Genomic DNA, 21,140 nt, shown 5'->3' with positions numbered 1-21,140 from the left:
AGTCTCATTCAAATAATAATACATATCCATGACCACCTCCGCTCCTCCTTTATCCACATATGTAATAACGATATTAGAGTTGTTTTTCAAATTTAATAATGCCTGTTGTTCCTGTTCAGATAAACTATGGCCTAACATACGAGAATCACTTAATCTGAAATGCAGATCTTTGATACAAGATTCCTGAAAAACAGAAACCAATTTGTCCATTGGAGATTGAAAATTGGATTACGAAACCTAAAATCCATACTTATCCGACTATTATCTTGTCCACCAAAAAATAGTTTTAAATTTAGCAGATGGAAAAATGCCAATACATTATTGACTAAAGCATCTTCATTCACAAAGAAGCCAGGAACATATGATAGTCCTTTGTTCAGTAATTTTAATTCTATATCAGTCAGGTTAACAGAGAAGATGTTATGCACATTAGAAACTTCAGTTATTGAGGTATAAGAACCTGTAACAGTGTTTCCACATTTCTCACTCTTTCTTTGTTTTCTAGCACCCCTGCGTTGTTTATTCCTAATGGGTCATCCAAACCTCTAGATTTTTTGTGTACTGGGGACCCCTGAGTGAGTACTTGTTCAATTTCAGTAGCAGATGAATCTTCCCCTGACGTACTACTATAATCTGTCTTAGATCTCTTTAAGATAGAGCCAGGTCACTTCTTCCTAAGCTTCCCTACACCATGCTGCCCATCAAAAAATTTTACCATTTTTCTAGGTCCAAAAGATTTACCCTTATCATAATCTGTCAAATCCCTTTGAAATTTTTGTAGTTTTTTAGTTTTTAAGATTTTTTTCCAAAGATAAATCCTGGGAAAGCTTGGTCAAACATAATTTATACTGGGGTTGTCCATCAAAAGCTTTTACTTCCTCACAGATTTGTTTAATCTCATTAGTGTTGGTCAGTATAACACGTTCATAGTAGGAAGACAAAACTTTAACAGAGGACATTGTAGCTTGTTGCTGCACAGATGCCCATTCTTCCAACAATACATCATCTGGCACACTGACAAATGGTTGTATGCGAATTCTTAATCTCCTTGGTGTAATATTTTTGGCTTGGTATGCCTGAAATAGTTTTAAGTGCCAGACATTAGTCCTGAGTGAGGATATGCTTTTGGTGAGCTTTCCAAACGAATCCCTACAAATATTGCCCAGGTCCCTTACATTACTATCCATGCTTTCGTTATGATCCATAAGCCCAAAAATATGCAAGTCATCCTAGTCGGATGACAATCCCTGTAAAATGGACACCAAATCCATAATCTTATAAATATAACAACTATTGTGTGTAAAAAATGGGCAAATAGTACCTAATACCCCCTAACCACTTCAAGATGACATATACAATCACAAAGTCACATCACAGTGTAAATAGATCCAATTTCAACTATGTACACTGCAACTTGAGATATAACCACAGACCACATAGCATGACAATTGCCCTATAATAAATCAATGCCAATTATACAATATTAAGTTGACAATAACTAAAGTCATACCAATATTATTGTACAGAACTGTTAGGTATAATACAACATAAACAGATGTATCAAAAATTGTATCTGGTCTGAAAAATAAAAATAAAAAAATATCAAAACACAATTCAAATCAAAACATCATATTCAGGTTCCCCCCTTTTTAGACATATTCATAAGTAACACTTAGTATTGTTGCATAATCTGTATCAAAGACCCATACATACGCAAAATTTAAAAATTGATTCTGACCAAAACAATTGAATATATAAAACCATAACTGTGGGAAAAACCAAAATCTATAATGCTAATACACTAGTCCCAAACTCCTGGACTGTGTAATACACACTCACATATTATCTGTATAGGTCATTTGAATCAGCTTCAACAAAAATACAAAAGCAACCCACCCTAAAAAACACACATCAACCTACCCAATTTATTCAAAATGGAGGATGCAAGTAATTCGACCAGGGGATTATTCATATAATTAAATGCAACAGCCCATAAATCAGAGCTGCACCTACAAATAGTTTAAACCAAGACATATCTGCACCAATATGACACAGATGTATACTCCCAGCCCAAAATTAGTTTAGTGGACTGAAATCTCATATCAAGGGATAAACCCAAATAGAAAAATCATTCATAAAGTTCTTCAAATCAGGAAAAAATCTTAAACAACCTAAAACGCCGTTCAAAATCCTGTTCACTGTTCGTAATCAATACACATATTCATAAACGGCCAAGAGCCCAACTGTTCAACCCCATACGATGAACAGTACATTGTTTCTACCAAAGAACTCTTCCCTACATTAAATGGTGCCCTCGTTCATACACCATAAAGCCTGATGTAAAATCATACACCACAACACTATAACATTTCCTGTTGCAAAAAGCTTGTAGGGCCCAAAGAAAAATATATTACATAGTCCTATTCGTGGAGAAAACAATATCTTTGGCCAGTCCAAGCAAACAAACCAAACCCAGATTAAGACAATCTTGTACAATGAATTATATTAACAGTACTCAATCTTGTTTCCAGCACTGGAAACAAAAGCACATTCAATGTTCATAATGCCAGAAAACCAGTCAATGCTTCACTCTCACGATGTTTCTCCCTTCAAAGATTTCAGCATTAACGAAGCCCGTAAACACGGTATAATGTTCGATCACCCAGTCTCTCCCATTTACATAAAGAAGCACTTCCAGTATTTTTATAACCACAAGGCAGTCAGAAATTCCGCCCTCTAAAAAACACAAAATTAAGAAGGCCCAAAGAGAAATACTCTCATTATCAATAAAGAAAAATAATGTCACTGCCCCTTCTGTTGAATCGGTAAATTAATACGTATGGTAAGTGCCACTAACAATATTCAGTCTCTGTTGTTGCCAAAAAGGGAGCAAATATACATACGACTGGCACAAAGTAGATAAACAGTTGGTACTGCACGGTATTCTGCCATTCACTCAATATGCATGATCAGGAGATCCATTTTTTGGATGTCCAAATAACACGTAATTCTGATAATACGTTATCTACTTAAGTGTTCCATAAATACCCCCAATATAATAGTTTATTGGAGGCTACTAGTTTACATCCCCATCATATTATCAGAAACATACCCAAATTCCAATTTTTGAGAGTGAGGAGTATTTGTTCAGATCAAGGTACCTACGAAAACCATCAACAGGACCAGGTTTCATAATCGTGGATATAAAACAGGGTATGTTAGGACAGCCAGCAATTGGGCTCAGGAACAAGATCGAGCCAAATTATTTGAATACAAGGTGAGATCAGGTACAGAACAGGAGGCGATAAGGTTTGTAACAACCTATGGAAGGAACATCAATGCCACTAGGAATGTTATTAAGAACAATTGGAACATCCTTCTGGCTAACCAAGAGCTAGCCAGGGATACTACCTCCAGAGTGTTTATTCTCATATCGTAGGGGCTGTAATTTGGGCTCATACTTTAATCATTTCAAATCTAGATTTAGGAAGACTGGTTTTGGTCAACAAACTACACTAACTGGGGATAAATTGATGGGGTCTTTCCCTGTGGGCACTGCTCATTCTGTACACATATGCTTAAAACCAAAGAACTTTCTAGTATAAATACTAGTAGGGTTTATCAGATAAAATGTTTTGGTAATTGTGGTACAGATTGGGTGGTCTATTTGGCCACTTGTTCCTGTTCCGCGTTTTATGTGGGACAGACATCTAGGCTATTTAGGATCAGAATGTCGGAACATCTCAGCGACATAAAAAAACAGTGTCTGACTAATGCCCTTTACAAACATATTTTAAACCACAAAACAGCCAAATTTCATTTCACTATTATTGATAAAATTTGTGGGGACAGATCCAGGAAAATGGGATGGCACAGTATATTGAACAACAAGGAGAGGGCTTGGATTATCAAATTAGGGGGTTTATTTTCCCCTGGCCTGAATGACCATCTTTGAGTGATGGTTTGTATAATGACTGAGTATGACTCTATTTATTATGTTGTGCCTTTCAATGCTGATTGATCTGCTTAATTACTGTATTTAGAATACTATTTAAGTAATCTTTGAATGCTATGTGTGTATCACTGATGAAGGCCTTGGGGCCGAAATCAGTCGGATTCATGGTTTATGTATTATTATATTAATATATTATATTTATCTCATCCTTTGGTGCTGGCCTCTTTTTGAGTTTTGTAAGGATTTTTGGCCTTTGCACCTGCCTTACGTGCGAGTACGTTGTGTGGTGGATAAGTCCTGCTTTTGCAAAGGTTTGAATATACTTGGTATCATCTGGAATGAAGACGATATTAAACTAGATTTTGAATGGTGTGAGTTTATTTATGATGCAGAGCTAAACTGAGTTAAGGAAAGTCACAGTTTAGTTAAAGATGGCAGGATATATTCAGGTAATACTTTATTAAATATATGTGGCCATGTTTTGAGTTTTTTTTACTGAATGGACAGGAACATTTACATGGTTATAGATAGTTTTAGATATGAAATTTACTTATTAGTCATTAAAGGAAACTAATGTGTTTTTTAGTATGTGAATTGCCCAATCTGAAGACTTGGATACAGTCTAGCATTCCGATTTTGCCATATAAATTGTCTTGTCTTCTTACAAATGTGGTACTTTCATCTATGCTAAATAAATGTGTGAAGTTTTGGCAGTAGAGATTGATGTTGTTTACCAAATCACTGTATTCCTCACCAAGAATAATTATGTCATCACTGGCATTGGGGTTGGATTCTGTATATGTAATAAGGTCAAGCAGATTAGGTAAGTTCCTAGAGGTTATGTTATGAGTAGCATATGCTTGTGATGGTTTAGTCAAGGATTTTCAACTTACAAGTGTCTGTTTGGTTAAAAAGCAAAGTTTTAGTTTCTATCTCATCAAGATAGTTACTCAACTTGTTTTTGTGTGTTCTACCATTTCTATATATGGGATTTAAAAATAAATAATCTTGAGTTAAGTATATTTTTCCTGTGTCACATTTCAGTTATATAGATTATGGCTGGGATTCATTAAAACCAATTCTCCATGTCAGAATAGTGCAGCAGCTATTCAGTGGCGTAACTACGAGAGGCGAATTGAGGCAATTGCCTCAGGGTGCCAAGCGGCAGGGGGCACTTTGGGCTGTGCTGGTAAACTCAGAACTGACAGCATTGCATACAAGGGCGCCCGCAGGCAGGTGCAAGGGGGTGCACTTGCACCCCCTTGGAACTGGGCTGGCTGAGAAATTTATTTTAATTAAAAAAAAAAAAAAAAAAACGTATTTATTTATTTATTTATTTTTACATGGTGTTCCTCTTTAAGAACGCCCTTTACATCCCGTCCAGTTGCACAGATGCAACAGGTGTTTGCGACTTGTTTCCATCTTCTGTGCAACTCGGGGAGGGCTGCTACTAGTGTGTCAAATGTAGGTGCATTTCATTGTGTGTTCTCCTACCTAGAGCTGGTTTTAAATAAAAAATCCCGACCTGCGGATCGCACAGCTCAAGTTTCTGTTAACCATGTCAGCAGGATGTAAAAGTGAAGACAGTTACATACCTCTCAACCGTACCGAATTCCAAGGTATTTACCAGTTTTTAGGGCAAACTAATGGGGTACCACGAATTTCTGCATAGCCCTTTTAATTAACGATTTTTTTTTTGTATAGTGGCATTGCCACTTTAAATTTATGGCTGATATCACCACACATCACCAGCTTTCAGGGCATGCGTATTGACATCAGCTACTACTGCCTGTTGGGCTAGGTTGGAATTGGATATCTATTTTGAACTATTTGGAGGGAAACAGTTACAGAAATGGCAGCAGAAGGTCTCAGCCTCCAGGTAAGAAAGTCCGTTAGTGCTGGGCCAAAGGTTAAGTTTGTTTTTTATCTGCCTAACTAACTACAAGCTGGGGCTGTGTCATTTTATCTGCTTAACTCGTCAATCTAGAAGCTGTGTGTGTGTATTTATTGTATCTGCTTACTGGACTCACTGTTTTACAAGCTGTCTGCTTAACGGACTTTAACAAACTCCAAGCTGGGGCTGTGTGTGTTATTTCATCTAATCTGCTTAACAGAAAGCTGTATGTGTGTATTTATTTTTTCTGCTTACCAGACTCGCTGTTTGCTATCTGCTTAACGGACTTTAACAAAGTCCAAGTTGGGGCTGTGTGTGTTATCTAATTTGCTTAATGGAAAGCTGTATTCTTAACTGAATGTTGTATTTTTATGTAATAGCCAAATGTAGTTGGGGTGTGTGGGGCTGTAATGTGTTATTTTATCTGTGTAACAGACACAACAGAGTAGACTCTGGAGTCTGGACTCTGTAAGTAAAGAAAAATTTGTGTGCCCAAAGTAACTGTTGTTCTTTCCGGTCCAGTCCTGGTTTTCATGCATCCTGCCCATGCAATTTTTATATACAATTGTTGGGCTACAGTAAGGAGAGTATTTGCTTGCTAGCCTTGTTCCCTTTCTTATTGCCACTGCTTATTTCATTTTACAGCAAGGTAGGTATTTCTTTTTTAATTTGTGTCTGTTGCAAGGGGGTTGAACTTCTTATTGCTTGCTGGTTAAACAGAACATTGTGTGTGCCATTCGTTCCCTTTTATTTACATTGCTGCTGCTTCTTTTTTAATTTATGTGTCTGCTCCAAGGGGGTTGAACATCTTAGCTGTAGGTTCTACTCCCACCACATGTAGATTTGTATTTTAAGGGGGTGGAGTGCTGCAGTCCTGAGTATGTCCTCCTTTGGATGAGATGCCTAGTAACTATGAACCTGTGTTTCCGCTTGCCACTTATTCCTATTGCAATATACAAGCTTAGCATTTTTTTTAAATGGAACATAGGCAATTTATTGTTTAAGGGCAGTAGGCACTGAATTTGTAGATGAAGTACTGAAATATAAAGCTGTTTTTTAGCAACAACCTCTCCATTAGTTTCAGATCTCTTTAATATGAAATTATTCAGATGACTTTTACTTCTGCAGAGATTGTGCATATTGACTGATATTGGTAGATTGTAATGATAGACGTTTAAGTGGCCTTTTATGGTTGAAATGTTCTGAATTGGGCAATTTGTCATTATTGGTTCATATGTTTTGTTTCATTGCTTAATGAAAAAAATGTTCAAAACTATAAAACACTCTTAAGTGGTGCTGTATTAACAAGGGATATTATTCAATTATTATATATTATAATTAATACAATCAGGAAGGTGAATCAAAGCAGTTATGCATGGTTCAGGAAGGTGAATCAAAGCCGTTATGCATGCTTCTGAAATGTGTGCAAGGGGCCTATGATCTGAAAACAGTCCAAATGTAAATTTAACCTGCCACTGGCCAGATGCATTTTCTTTGAATTATTGTCTATTTATTTATTTTTGTTTCTTTTCAGATACAGTTGTAGAAAGACTGTGTCATTTTTTTTGTAAATGAGAGTGGCCAGGAATGTGCTTTCAGAAATGTGATAATCATTGGCATTTTAAATGTTGCATGATGTTCTTGTGGGACTTTTTCAGTACGCGGGCTTCAGCTTCAGGTAGGTGTTTGGATTGTGGGCTTGCTTGCTGTTGTTCAGTCACTTCGTGGATCGGTCTGTTTGTTCGGGTGCGCGGATCTATCTGTAGCTTTCTTGCTGTTCGGTCGGTCGCTTGGTCTCGCAGATCAGTCTGCGGCTTGCTGTTGGGTCAGTCGCTGGGCTAGGTAGGTGAAGGGCTGCGTGTTGATCTGTAGTATTCTGGTTTTACCACTGTGCTGGGAGATGTTAGGAATGTGCGTATTTTCGTTGAACTGGACTTATCAGAGCTGGACAGTTCTGTGGTTACTCGTGCTCAAGGTTGTACAGGTACCGAATATATTTGCGTTTAAGTACAACTTATTGTTCACTATTTTATTTGCCTTGTTAAGCTGAACAAATGGTACGGGATCGCTTAAAGAAGGCTCTCTAAGAAAGAATTTTAGGGGTTAGAAGAACAATGATTACTGCCTTTCTCTGTTATGTGGGACAGGTATGTATGTATGTATCACATACGGAGGCGGATTGGGCACTCTAAATTGACCGTAAGTGTGAGAGAGTGCTTGCGAGTCTGTTGTATGGAAGAGGTATTGCTGCAGGGCTAACCACCCTGCGGTGTAAATAAGTGATCTTACTTAAGTTACTTGAGCAGGTGGAAGAATTGTTTTCTACACTGTTATAATTAACTTCTGATGTGGTTCCAGCAGACTGGAAAACTGGCATAAAAGCGGTCTGGATTTATAAGGTCTGGTCTGGAGACTCTCAGGGTTGATGAGTCTTTAATAAAGGATTTTTCTGTATTTAACTTGAGCTTCTGTCCTTTTGGCATGCTTTAGTACTGCTTTGCTTATTTGGTGTTTTTTACTTGTTCAGCTTGCTCGCCATCCTTTTTGCTTATCAGGTTGTTAATTCCACACTAATGCTTCTTTGGTAAATTTGAAACCATTAAATGAGTTTGGTGGGTTGTATTTGTATTGGATGTTATAAAACCATAAGTACCTTAGCTAAGAGTATGCAGTCTAAACGATTAGATTCAACTGTCAATTTACATGTGCACTTTAACATGCTGTCACATCTCTGCAGTGCAGCTCCATGTAGACCGTATGCCTTTACTACAATATACTAGAATAATCAGAATTTCATCTCGATGGCTTGGGTTCCCGGTGGGGGGGGGGGTGTTGGGGTGCCTAGGAAAAGTTTGCCTCAGTGCGCTTCTAACGTAGTTACGCCACTGCAGCTATTGCAAGGAATATGACTGCCGAGCGATCCAGTAAACAAGGCTGGGGGCGTGCATGAGCCTCCCAGCACTTTTCTGACATGGACACCACTGAATGATGCTAACTACATTTGCTGGTTAAAACCATGCAGATGTGGTGAATTAGCGATTCAGTAAGCAGATAGGCATCCGTGTCAGAGCAGTGTCCACTGCAGAAATGTATTCAGTTACTAACTGTGTACATTTCTGCAAAAATCAAAACAGGGGCATGACAGCTCTAAGGTAAGCATGTATTTTGATTATTAATCATGCCAATGGCCAAAAATTTATTTTTTAGGGGCCAATTTCAGCTGTTTAACCATAGCTCAGCGGCACGCAAACGAGAATGTGCAGAAAGTGAAAAAATAAGTAAAAAGACAATTTAATGTGAAAGATGAATATTGCCATTATAGTGGGTAGCAGGCAGAACCAAAACAATAACAGGTAACAGTGGTAGCGAAGGACATAGGCTCCAGAATACTGTGTTAACAAGGGACTAAGGCAGTGGGGTATGCAAATGAGCTAAATTTATTGAATAGCAAAATGGGAGACTGTTATCTGCATGTACCTAACCATGTAGGAGCTATAATGTGGTGGTCTAAGCAGGAGAAGCAGTTGACTGAATGGGGGGGGGGGGGTGTCATGCTTGGTGTAAGCATATTGGAGCTCTGCAGCTCCTATTTGCATTCAGCTAAGCACAGCTAAGCAAGGGTATGTGTCTGAGGCTGCTTAGCTGTGCTTAGCTATGTCAAGAAATAAGGACTGTGTTCACATCCAGGGGATGCCATTTTCTGCTCAGCAATGTTTACACTTGCTAAAACAGTTTGCATGGCATGCAGTGGGGCTTAAACAGAGCAAAAAAAAAACAGGAAATTGCAGAAGTGTTTACATCTGAGCAGCAGGTTTGTGCGGCATGCCATGGGGCTTAGAAGGGGTGTAAGTGGGTAGAAGAAAAAAGGGAAATAGCAGAATAAAGGCACTCAAGTACAAATAATATAGCTGGCAGGTGGAATGTATCATAGTCAGCCAATCACACAGGCAGCATTAGCAGCACAACAGAATAAAGTATGCAAACACATTTCACTCTGGTTTTTCCCACAAACCCTGCACCGTTGGTGTATACAGTTGGGAATTTTAACTGACAAAACTTTAGGACCTGCTGTCACTTTGATACATTAGTATGTGGTAGAGACTGAGGCCGGTGAGGAGGATAATGCTGACAACTGTCCCAGACTGAAGAGGAGGGGAAGTGTGTTTAGACCCAGACCTATTTGGCCACTTCTTCCTGTTCCGCGTTTTATGTGGGACAGACGTCTAGGCCATTTAGGATCAGAATGTCGGAACATCTTAACGACATAAGAAACCAGCGCCTGACTAATGCCTGTTACAAACATATTTTAAACCACAAAACAACCAAATTTCATTTCACTATTATTGATAAAATTTGGGGGGACAGATCCAGGAACATAGGATGGCACAGTATATTAAACAACAAGGAGAGGGCTTGGATTATCAAATTAGTGGGTTTATTTTCCCCTGGCCTGAATGACCATCTTTGAGTGGTGGTTTGTATACTGAGTATGACTCTATTTATCATGCTGTGCCTTTAAATGCTGATTGATCTGCTTAATTACTGTATTTAGAATACTATTTAAGTAATCTTTGAATGCTATGAGTGTATCACTGATGAAGGCCTTAGGGCCGAAACCTGTCTGATTCATGGTTTATTTATTATTATATTAATATATTATATTTATCTCATCCTTTGGTGCTGGCCTCTCTGTGTATATATATATATATATATATATATATATATATATATATATATATATATATATATAGATATATATATATAGATATATATAGATATATATACATACACACACAAACACACACACACACACATAGATATAGACAGATATAGATTAGATCTATCTGTATATATATATATATATATATATATATATATATATATATATATAGCTAGAGAGAGAGATACACATAAACACACACACACACACACACACACACACACACACACACACACACACACACACACACACACACACACACACACACACACACACATCATTCTGTCTGTATATATTTTCTCACTAAGTCGAATTTATTAACTCGAGAATGGCACGCCAAACCAGATAACAGAAATAAAAAAACAACAAAGTCGGGAACTGGGACTCATTGCAAAGAACTTTAATAAAATGAAATAAATCTAATAAAACAAGTAAAACGGTCATACACAGTTTGATAAAGTGCTTTTCGTCTAGTCGATCACTAGACTTCTTCAGATGTAGTGTATAACACAGCTTTCTCTTAAATACTCATTCCTCACCCCATTTACTAATTCGTTAATTACTCAATCAGATCCAGCCACTTAATAAATCCACTACTGTTTAGTAGTTACACTTATAATTGTAAAGGAAGTTTAAAAATAATAAATGTTAATACAGTAAGTACCATACATCAATACCTAAATGTATACATGTAAAGCCATGCTGATTTGTTAAAATATATGTGTAAAAATAAATAAAGATTCAGTACTACAATTTTTACTGTATTTTTGTCCTTAACTATGTTCCTGTCAGTATTACTGTACCCATTCATCCTAATTTAGGATATGAGATATGTTTAAACCCTGTTTGAATAGTTATTTTGAGGCAGCTTGGACATATGTAAGCCTGAAATGGTGAAGGATAAACCATAGACATTAATGTGTGTCTAGGTCTGTTAGAAAAAAAATAATAATAATAATTATGTGAATTGCATGGAACTACCTTTTGAAGTTAGTTAGTACCTAATACACATCATCACTGGAAATTCCAACTTCGAGACCCTGCCCTATAGTTATCTTGTTAAACTCTTTAGTCTGAAGAGACACTGGACTGAACATGTCTCATTGAGGTTTGGGAAGTGGCATGCATCCAAGCATAATTGCCACATTAATTCCATTCTGTCCAGTAGTAGGGACCTTGGTCCACCCCTGAGATCTTTTTTAATATGATCGATTGCCCTGAATTTGAATGTGTGGGTGGGATTTGACTTGATGTGATTAGCTAGTGCATTTTCCATTTTCTCCTTTCTGATGTTGTATAAATGCTCATATACCTGTTCCCTTAATTTGCGGTCCATCTTCCCTATATAGAAAGTGGTACATGTCTGGCACTGGGCTAAGTAAACCAAGTGAGTTGAGTTACAATTAAACCTTCCTGAAGTTGTACTGTAGAGTCTGTCTCTGATATTAAAATTGGAGCCGATGTCCATAACCTTTCAGTAGTTACATGATTCACACCTAGTCATGCCTGGATATCTGACTATGTTTGTATTCCTATTTTCAAGTAAGTTCTTCAAATTACTCCCTCTCCTGAAAGTAAAGGAAGGGATAGTCCCTACTGACATTTGAAGGTTTACGTTGTTGTTAAATAAATTCTATTTTTTCTTTATTATAGCTTGTATAACTTTACTATCCATACTATTGGTAGTGGTAAAGTTGATAGAGGACAACTTCAACGTTTGGTTAGTGTTAATAACTAAATTACTACTTGTAAGTGGCACGGCTCCTAACAGATGTAATTTCCCAAACAAGTTCTTCAGGGTAACCTCTTGTGATAAACATTTGACCTATTTTTTGGCATTTACTAATGAAATCACACTCTGTTGTCACCATCCTTGCAGCCCGAACTAGCTGGCCCTTAATTACTGACTTCTTTTTATTAAAAGAATGTAAGCTACTGTAATGTAAATAGGTATTTGAAAATGTGCTCTTCCTGTGTACCTCTGAAGTTAGTCCCTTTAGGGTCCTATTTTTTACTAGTTCGATGTCAAGGTATATGATCTCATTTTGGTGAAAGGTGTATGTAAACTCTAAAAACCCAGTGGTTTGTTTCAAATACTTTACAAATTCCACCACTTCATAGCCAAGCTCCCTATGTAAATGACAAAGATGTCGTCCAGGTAATAGGTGTAAAAGGAGATCTGTGTCTTTGTCTCCCCTTTTGAAAATGTGCTCCTTTTCCCAATGGGCCATAACTGTGTTCGCAAAGCTGGCCCCACAAGGGGACCTCATTGCCACACCAATTTTTTGCAAGTAGTATTTATTGTCAAATGAAAAATAATTGTTAGTTAAAGTTAAGTCTAACAAGATGTTTACTAATCTAATTTCTGACTCGGATGCCCCCTTCCCCCTCAGGAAAAGGTCAGTCCATTCTAACCCTTTTATTTGTGGAACTGAGGTGTAGAGGTCCTTGACGTCAATCATCAGGAAGCTGTAAACATCCTGATAGGGGAGTTCATTTAACTTGGATAGAAATGTCCAATAGTCCTTACAGATCTGCCTCTCATCCTTCAAATATTTCTTTAGTATGCTGTCTGCTACTTTTGCTATGGGGTAGGTAATACTTTGTCAGGCATCCACAAGTGGCCTCATTGGTGGGTCAACTAAAGATTTATGGATTTTAGGGACACCAAATAAGACAGGTATCCCAGGTGCCAACATGATGAGGTAATTAAAAAGGGGTAAATCAACTAGTTGTTCGATAAGTAAATTGTTTGGGCAGTCTTTTATTCTTTTATAAGCTGTGTTTACTTCATTTAGACTAGCTAAAACATATGTGTCTGTCTCTAGCAGTTTGGCCATTTTATGAGCATACATATCGTTGCTCATAGTGACCAAACCTCCCCCTTTGTCCGGTTTCATAGTTCTTATTGGTAGTTGTCTAAATGTGTTAAAAGCATCCCGATCCGCTCTTTCTTTATTTCTCCTATTTCTTGATTTACTGGGTAGTGAACTTCTCAAATCAATTTCACACATTTTTTCAAAGGTAGAAATTAATTGGTTTACAGGGGGAATGAAAGTGCTAGCTAAATGGAATTCTGACATAGTTCCTTGTTCAGAGTTACAAATTGATTGTAAGTTTGATTTCCTAATGAACAGCTTAAGATCCATGATGGTGGTAACTATGTCTGCAGGTTTTGAAGGTACAAAAGACAGGTCTTTGGCCAGTAGTTCCACCACTTTAGTGTCCACCTCAAATTCAGAAAAGTTGTAAATATTAAAATCACCATTAGTATTAGTAACACGATTGTAGCCAGGTGTATCCTAGTTTGCATTTTGATTTGTATTAATACTGTCAGTTATAATTTCTGACTCCTCAATATTCACTAGTGAGCCATCAAAAACATTGTTTGCACTTAATTGCATACTTTGTTCTATTATTTCCTTATCATTTCATTTGTTATTATTTGGCTTATTGATTATGTCCATAGCCCTCTGAAGCCTTAATGTTATACTCATACTGTAGTTTTTATTGAAATCGGAGTCCAGTGTTTGTTCAGCTGTTAAAGTCGTTGCACAGTTCAGGTAGTCTGCCCTTCCCCTCAGTTCTATATTATCTGCTTCTAAATTAAAATGAAGAATAAAAATCGATGCGGGGCAACTTGTCTGTAAAGCTTCTAAAACACCCCCCAAAAATTTGTAACTATGTCCATCAGTAAATGGGTTTTCAAATTCCAAGTCAATGAAATTAGGGGCTAAAGTGTGGATTATCTCTTTTTCCTTTTGTTGTTGTCTTTTTTCTGATGATTCCTCCCTCGTCGAGTTTCTCAGCCGGCTTGCTGTAAATATGTGCCCCCTTGATGAAAATCCTGTCCATTGTCATCTCCGTTTGCTAAGCCCAGCAAGGAGTTCTGGTTACTCGTATTGCCTGTTTCCTTTGGTTTTCTTGAAGGTAAGGCATCTGGATGGTTCCATGCAATTCACATAATTATTATTTTTTTTTCTAACAGACCTAGACACACACTAATGTCTATGGTTTATCCTTCACCATTTCATGCTTACATATGTCCAAGCTGCCTCAAAATAGCTCTTCAAACAGGGTTTAAACATATCTCATATCCTAAATTAGGATGAATGAGTACAGTAATACTGACAGGAACATAGTTAAGGATGAAAATACAGTAAAAATTGTAGTATTATTTATTTAGTTATTTTTACACATATATTTTAACAAATCAGCATGGCTTTACATGTATACACTTAGGTACTGATGTATGGTACTTACTGTATTAACATTTATTATTTTTAAACTTCCTAGACACTTATAAGTGTAACTACTAAACAGTAGTGGATTTATCAAGTGTCTGGATCTGAATGAGTAATAAACCAACTAGTAAATGGGGTGAGGAATGAGTATTTAAGAGAAAGCTGTATTATACATTACATCTGAAGAAGTCTAGTCATTGACTAGATGAAAATTGCTTTATTGAACCATGTAAGACCATTTTACTTGTTTTATGGGATTTATTTCATTTTGTTAAAATTCATTGCAGTGATTCCCAGTTCCTGACTCTATTGTTTTTTTTAAGTCAATGTTATTGTTAGGAAACTAGAAACTGAATTTGTTTACTTGTACATACCACTTGTTCTTTATGATGACTGTATGGAACTATATCTTCAAACTGTGAAGGCCTACATGTAGGGCACTAGTGGAGCTGCTCCTAAAGCCTCTACTTAAAAATGGACTCTTCTCAGTATGTAATATACAGGTAAATGAATAAGCACATGAAAAATGAAGAATGGTCATAATGCAAAACTGCTGCTCTGTAGGCAGGTTCTGAACCCACTTTTTCCTCAAGCCCATAACAATAGCAAATGATTTGCCAGTGGAATCTTGAAAGAATACCTCCCCCCTGCCATTCAGTATGACAACACTGACTTAAGATATTCTAAAATAAAGGGAATGAATGATAAAAAAACATATGGGGTTATCTGTGTTTTGTTCACAGCATAAGGAAAGTTTCAGCTCACACAAAGATATAATGCAATCTTGTCTTTCAGAGAGAAAGCATTTTACAATGAACTAATTACAGTGTGTGTAACATTTCACTGACAAACTAAGAGTATAGTGCAAAGAGCATTCAATCGACTGTTTTTAAGTAAATTGAAAAGGATTTGACTTTCACAGCTTCTTTCCTTGAGTAAAAGGATGAAAACATTTTTTGAAAGATGGCAGTTTAGAAGACAGCTGTTTTTTCTTCTGCTATGTGGAAAATATTATTTTGATCCATTAACTGCTAAAAACATGGAAACTGCACAGTTTAAAGCAAATCATGCTTATTAATGTTCCTGAGTTGTGTGACTCATAAAAGGGGATAGCAAGTCGCTACCCTCCATCTGTACAGTGTTATTATGAAACTGAAAAGAATATAAACCTCACATCAAATGTTCTGTTTATAAACATTTACATAATGAATTCAGCACAAACAGAAATGAAGCATTGTTTTTCTTCCAATCCATTTGTAATACAGTTAACTGCTCTAGCTTTTTCAGACCACTTTGTAACGGATAAATCCCGTCTTGCACAAGCAAAATGGCTAATTTGTAGAGAAAGATTGCATTTCTATACTCCTTGACGTTGGCAACACATGTTGCCCTGTCAGGAATAATCCTATGTAAACCCAGTTACACAAATATGTAACCTTGAATCGCTAAAGGAAAATTCCAGTACAGAAACTATATATTTTATCAAGCCTACCTTTCCCATGTGTCTATAACTTTACATCATTGTTACACATAGAACTGCTCTCTGTTTTCAGTGTCCAGGAGGTTCTGCGATTCATTACCCTAACCAGATATATGGATTCTTACTCCAGTACTAAGAAGGTAGCACTACATGATATGTGTCCTGTACTTCTCAGGAACTGCCCTTCATATAAGACAATAAAATGAGATGTCGTCAATCATTGATTTTTGCTGGTACTTTCACAGGACACTAAGGAACCAATCACACTTGCTCACAAAGTATTAAAGGTATGACTAGTTTTAGTAGACACTTTATAGAATATTGACAGCATTGGATGATACAGTGGTACAGTAGTTAGTGTTGTGCCTCAAGGCACTTGTATATATGGTATGGCTCCTGTCAGGAGTGCTCTGTGCATAGTTTCGATCTCCTCCTCTGTCTGTATTCATTTCACTGGGTTCACCACTTTCCTAACAAATCCCAAAACTATGCATGAAGTGAACTTGGACTCTTCAAATCTATAGATGATGGTGTATACACTGTGCATGTGAGTGTGTCTTCCACAATATAAATAGAAAATGACTGACTTCAATAATTGGCTTAGTTTCTGGTGTCATACTAAGGGGATCCAGTTCTTGCCAGCCTGGGATGACATGGTTGATAGACCACATTGCTTTGCCAGAGATGGTCTTCAGCTGGCACCTCTAGGCTTTCTGTTGCTGGCTAAGGCACTTGCCTACCCCATAATGCCTCTTTTAGGCAAGGTCAAAACAACATAATTCCTGACATGAAAAAGTCAAACGCAGACAAACTAAGGATCATGCTGCTAAGTGCTAGGAATTTGAATCAGAAACTGCACTGTCTGGAAAAACTCCTGTCCCTGGAAGATGTTGGCATTTGTGCAGTCACAGAAACCTGGGTCAAGGCTGCAGAAAGTACCCCAGCCTTGCAACACTACAATGCCTTCTTACAGTTTAAGACTGCAAACTGAAGGTGTGAGAACCAAAGAAGGTGGAGTATCTATCTTCATTAAAGATAATTAACACCTCTAGACTGGTTAGACCGGAAAACTCTATGGAGCTACACCAAGGCCAGATTACCATGGGTAAGACCCCCCCCCCTACAAGTCATTGTCAGCTACAGGCCCCCGTCCATCAACAGAGATGCCCATACAGCTTATTTAGACCTACATGGGACAATTAAGGTACAACCTAACACCCTAGTCGTGGGTGACTTCAACTCTCCTTACATTAATTGGGAAACATATATGAGTCCAAACTCACTAACATAAACATTCCTGGACTATGTTAACTCAAATGCTCTGGAATAAATAGTGCACCACCCCACAGAGGGCTCCAATATTCTAGACCTGGTCCTCACCAATATGAGTGACTGATGCAATGTTTAAAGTGTAGGACATGCACTGGTTAAATCTGACAATAAATCAGTCCTTTTTGAAATAGCAATAGCACCAGAACTCCCCAAAGGAGAAGTCAGAATAAAAAACTTCTCCAAAACTAACCATATCATCCTAAGAGAAGATAACTTCCAAGCTCCAGATTCCACAGATGGCATTGACGACTATACTAAGGTATACACTGATGCCCTGTATAAACATCTACACAAATGTATAGGCACAGCCATGCCAGATAGGATTAAAGCAAGATGCTTAAGAAAAAAACAAACCATTCTGGTGAATGTCTAGCATTAATAAATTAGACAATAAGTGAAAGAAACTGCTGTCTAAAAATACAAAAGTGAGATCCTAGAACTGGAAGAGCACCCTCCTCAGCCTAAACAAACAAATAAGACAACTCATAAAATCTTCAAAGAGCTATTATGAGAAAAATTTAACAACCATAGCCAAAGATAACCATAAGGCTTTCTTCAGCTACATCCACAACTTAAAAGGTAGAAATCAGATGTGTGCTGAACTAATTGTAGATGGCATCACACACATTGACACTGTGGAAATTGCAAACCTGCAAGCATACAGGTTTGGCAAAAATCCCCCACCCCCACTCAAGCATATCATAAACCATGTCTTCATCAGCTCCTCATCCCTGCATCTCTAAAGAGCAAGTGATCAATGCTCTTTCCAAGGCTAAGAACACAGCCTCCATAGGACCAGATGGCCTTCCAGGCTGTGTTCTTAATGTTCTAAAACAAGATCTAGCTACTGCATTAGGTCCTCTATTCAACCACAGATTGAGTACTGACTTTGTCCCCACTGAATGGAAAATGACAACTGCAATCCCCTCCCCAAGGGTGTCTTTGCAATAGACCCAGATAACTATAGACTCGTAAGTTTAAACAGTCTCATCTGTAGGACAATGGAACAAATCATCATTGACCTCATAAATAAGGATATAGGTGACCTCCAAACCCTGGATCCATCTCAGTTTGGTTTTGTTAAGGTTAGGTCATGCCTGCTAAACCTAGTGGACTTCTTTGAGAAAGTGACCAGAGCCATAGATGAGGGTACAGCCATGTACACGGCCTTTCCTGACTTGGCCAAGGCATTCAACACTTTCCCACATTCAGGCATCATTGACAAACTAGCCCAGCTGAATATCAACTCCTATGTTTTCAGGTGAGTCGCAAACTGGCTCACAGATCACAACACTCAAAGTGGGAGACTTTACCTCTTCTAGCAGATCTGTCACCAGTGGGGTCCCACAAGAGTCAGTGCTGGACCCCCTCTTTTATGACATATACTTCTCAGAGGTCCAGGCCAAAACGGAGGGGCTATGGCTAACCAAGTTTTTGGATGACTGCAAATTAGGTGCTATCATTGAATCCCGAAACAATGTAAGCGTACTTCAAAAGGGGCTTACACAGACCAATGATTAGTGTCAAAGCCATGGTCTTAAAGTAAATGGTAACAAATGCATCATCATCATTCCCTTTTGTAAAAGCAATGTCCCTGCCAGTGGCGTAACTACAAGAGGCGAAGTGAGGCAAATGCCTCAGAGCGCCAAGCGGCAGGGGGCACTTTGGGCTGTGCTGGTAAACTCAGAACTGACAGCATTGCATACAAGGGCACCCGCAGGCAGGTGCAAGGGGGTGCACTTGCACCCCCTTGGAACCGGGCTGGCTGAGAAATTTATTTTAATTAAAAAAAAAAAAAAAAAAAAAAACTTATTTTTTTATTTTTTTTTTTTTTAAAGGGCGTTCCTCTTTAAGAACGCCCTTTACATCCTGTCCAGTCGCACAGATGCAACAGGTGTTTGTAACCTGTTTTCATCTTCTGTGCGACTCGGGGAGGGCTGCTACTAGTGTGTCAAATGTAGGTGCATTTCATTGTGTGTTCTGGTACCTAGAGCTGGTTTTAAATAAAAAATCCCGACCTGCGGATCGCACAGCTCAAGTTTCTGTTAACCATGTCAGCAGGATGTAAAAGTGAAGACAGTTACATACCTCTCAACCGTACCAAATTCCAAGGTATTTACCAGTTTTTAGGGCAAACTAATGGGGTACCATGAATTTCTGCATAGCCCTTTTAATTAACAATTTTTTTTTGTATTGTGGCATTGCCACTTTAAATTTATGGCTGATATCACCAGCTTTCAGGGCGTGCATGTTGACATCAGCTACTACTGCTTGTTGGGCTAGGTTGGCATTGGATATCTATTTTGAACTATTTGGAGGGAAACAGTTACAGAAATGGCAGCAGAAGGTCTCAGCCTCCAGGTAAGAAAGTCCATTAGTGCTGGGCCAAAGGTTAAGTTTGTTTTTTATCTGCCTAACTAACTACAAGCTGGGGCTGTGTCATTTTATCTGCTTAACTCGTCAGTCTAGAAGCTGTGTGTGTGTATCTATTGTATCTGCTTACTGGACTCACTGTTTTACAAGCTGTCTTATTTCATCTAATCTGCTTAATGGAAAGCTGCATGTGTGTATTTATTTTTTCTGCTTACCAGACTCGCTGTTTCCTATCTGCTTAACGGACTTTAACAAAGTCCAAGCTGGGGCTGGGGCTGTGTGTGTGTTATCTAATTTGCTTAATGGAAAGCTGTATTCTAAACTGAAAGTTGTATTTTTATGTATTGGCCAAATGTGGTTGGGGTGTGTGGGGATGTAACAGACACAACAGAGTACACTCTGGAGTCTGGACTCTGCAAGTAAAGAAAAATTTGTGTGCCCAAAGTAACTGTTGTTCTTTCCGGTCCAGTCCTGGTCTTCATGCATCCTGCCCATGTAATGTTTATATACAATTGTTGGGCTACAGTAAGGAGAGTATTTGCTTGCTAGCCTTGTTCCCTTTCTTATTGCCACTGCTTATTTCATTTTACAGCAAGGTAGGTACTTCTTTTTAATTTGTGTCTGTTGCAAGGGGGTTGAACTTCTTATTGCTTGCTGGTTAAATAGAACATTGTGTGTGCCATTCGTTCCCTTTTATTTACATTGCTGCTGCTTCTTATTTAATTTATGTGTCTGCTCCAAGGGGGTTGAACATCTTAGCTGTAGGTTCTACTCCCACCACATGTAGATTTGTATTTTAAGGGGGTGGAGTGCTGCAGTCCTGAGTATGTCCTCCTTTGGATGAGATGCCTAGTAACTATGAACCTGTGTTTTCGCTTGCCACTTATTCCTATTGCAATATACAAGCTTAGCATTTTTTTAAATGGAACATAGGCAATTTATTGTTTAAGGGCAGTAGGCACTGAATTTGTAGATGAAGTACTGAAATATAAAGCTGTTTTTTAGCAACAACCTCTCCATTAGTTTCAGATCTCTTTAATATGAAATTATTCAGATGACTTTTACTTCTGCAGAGATTGTGCATATTGACTGATATTGGTAGATTGTAATGACAGACGTTTAAGTGGCCTTTTATGGTTGAA

The sequence above is a fragment of the Protopterus annectens genome, chromosome 11.part0 (assembly GCF_019279795.1).
Source record: "Protopterus annectens isolate FY-2018-M chromosome 11.part0, PAN1.0, whole genome shotgun sequence".
Lineage (NCBI taxonomy): Eukaryota > Metazoa > Chordata > Ceratodontiformes > Protopteridae > Protopterus > Protopterus annectens.
Note: the sequence above shows the minus strand (reverse complement) of the source record.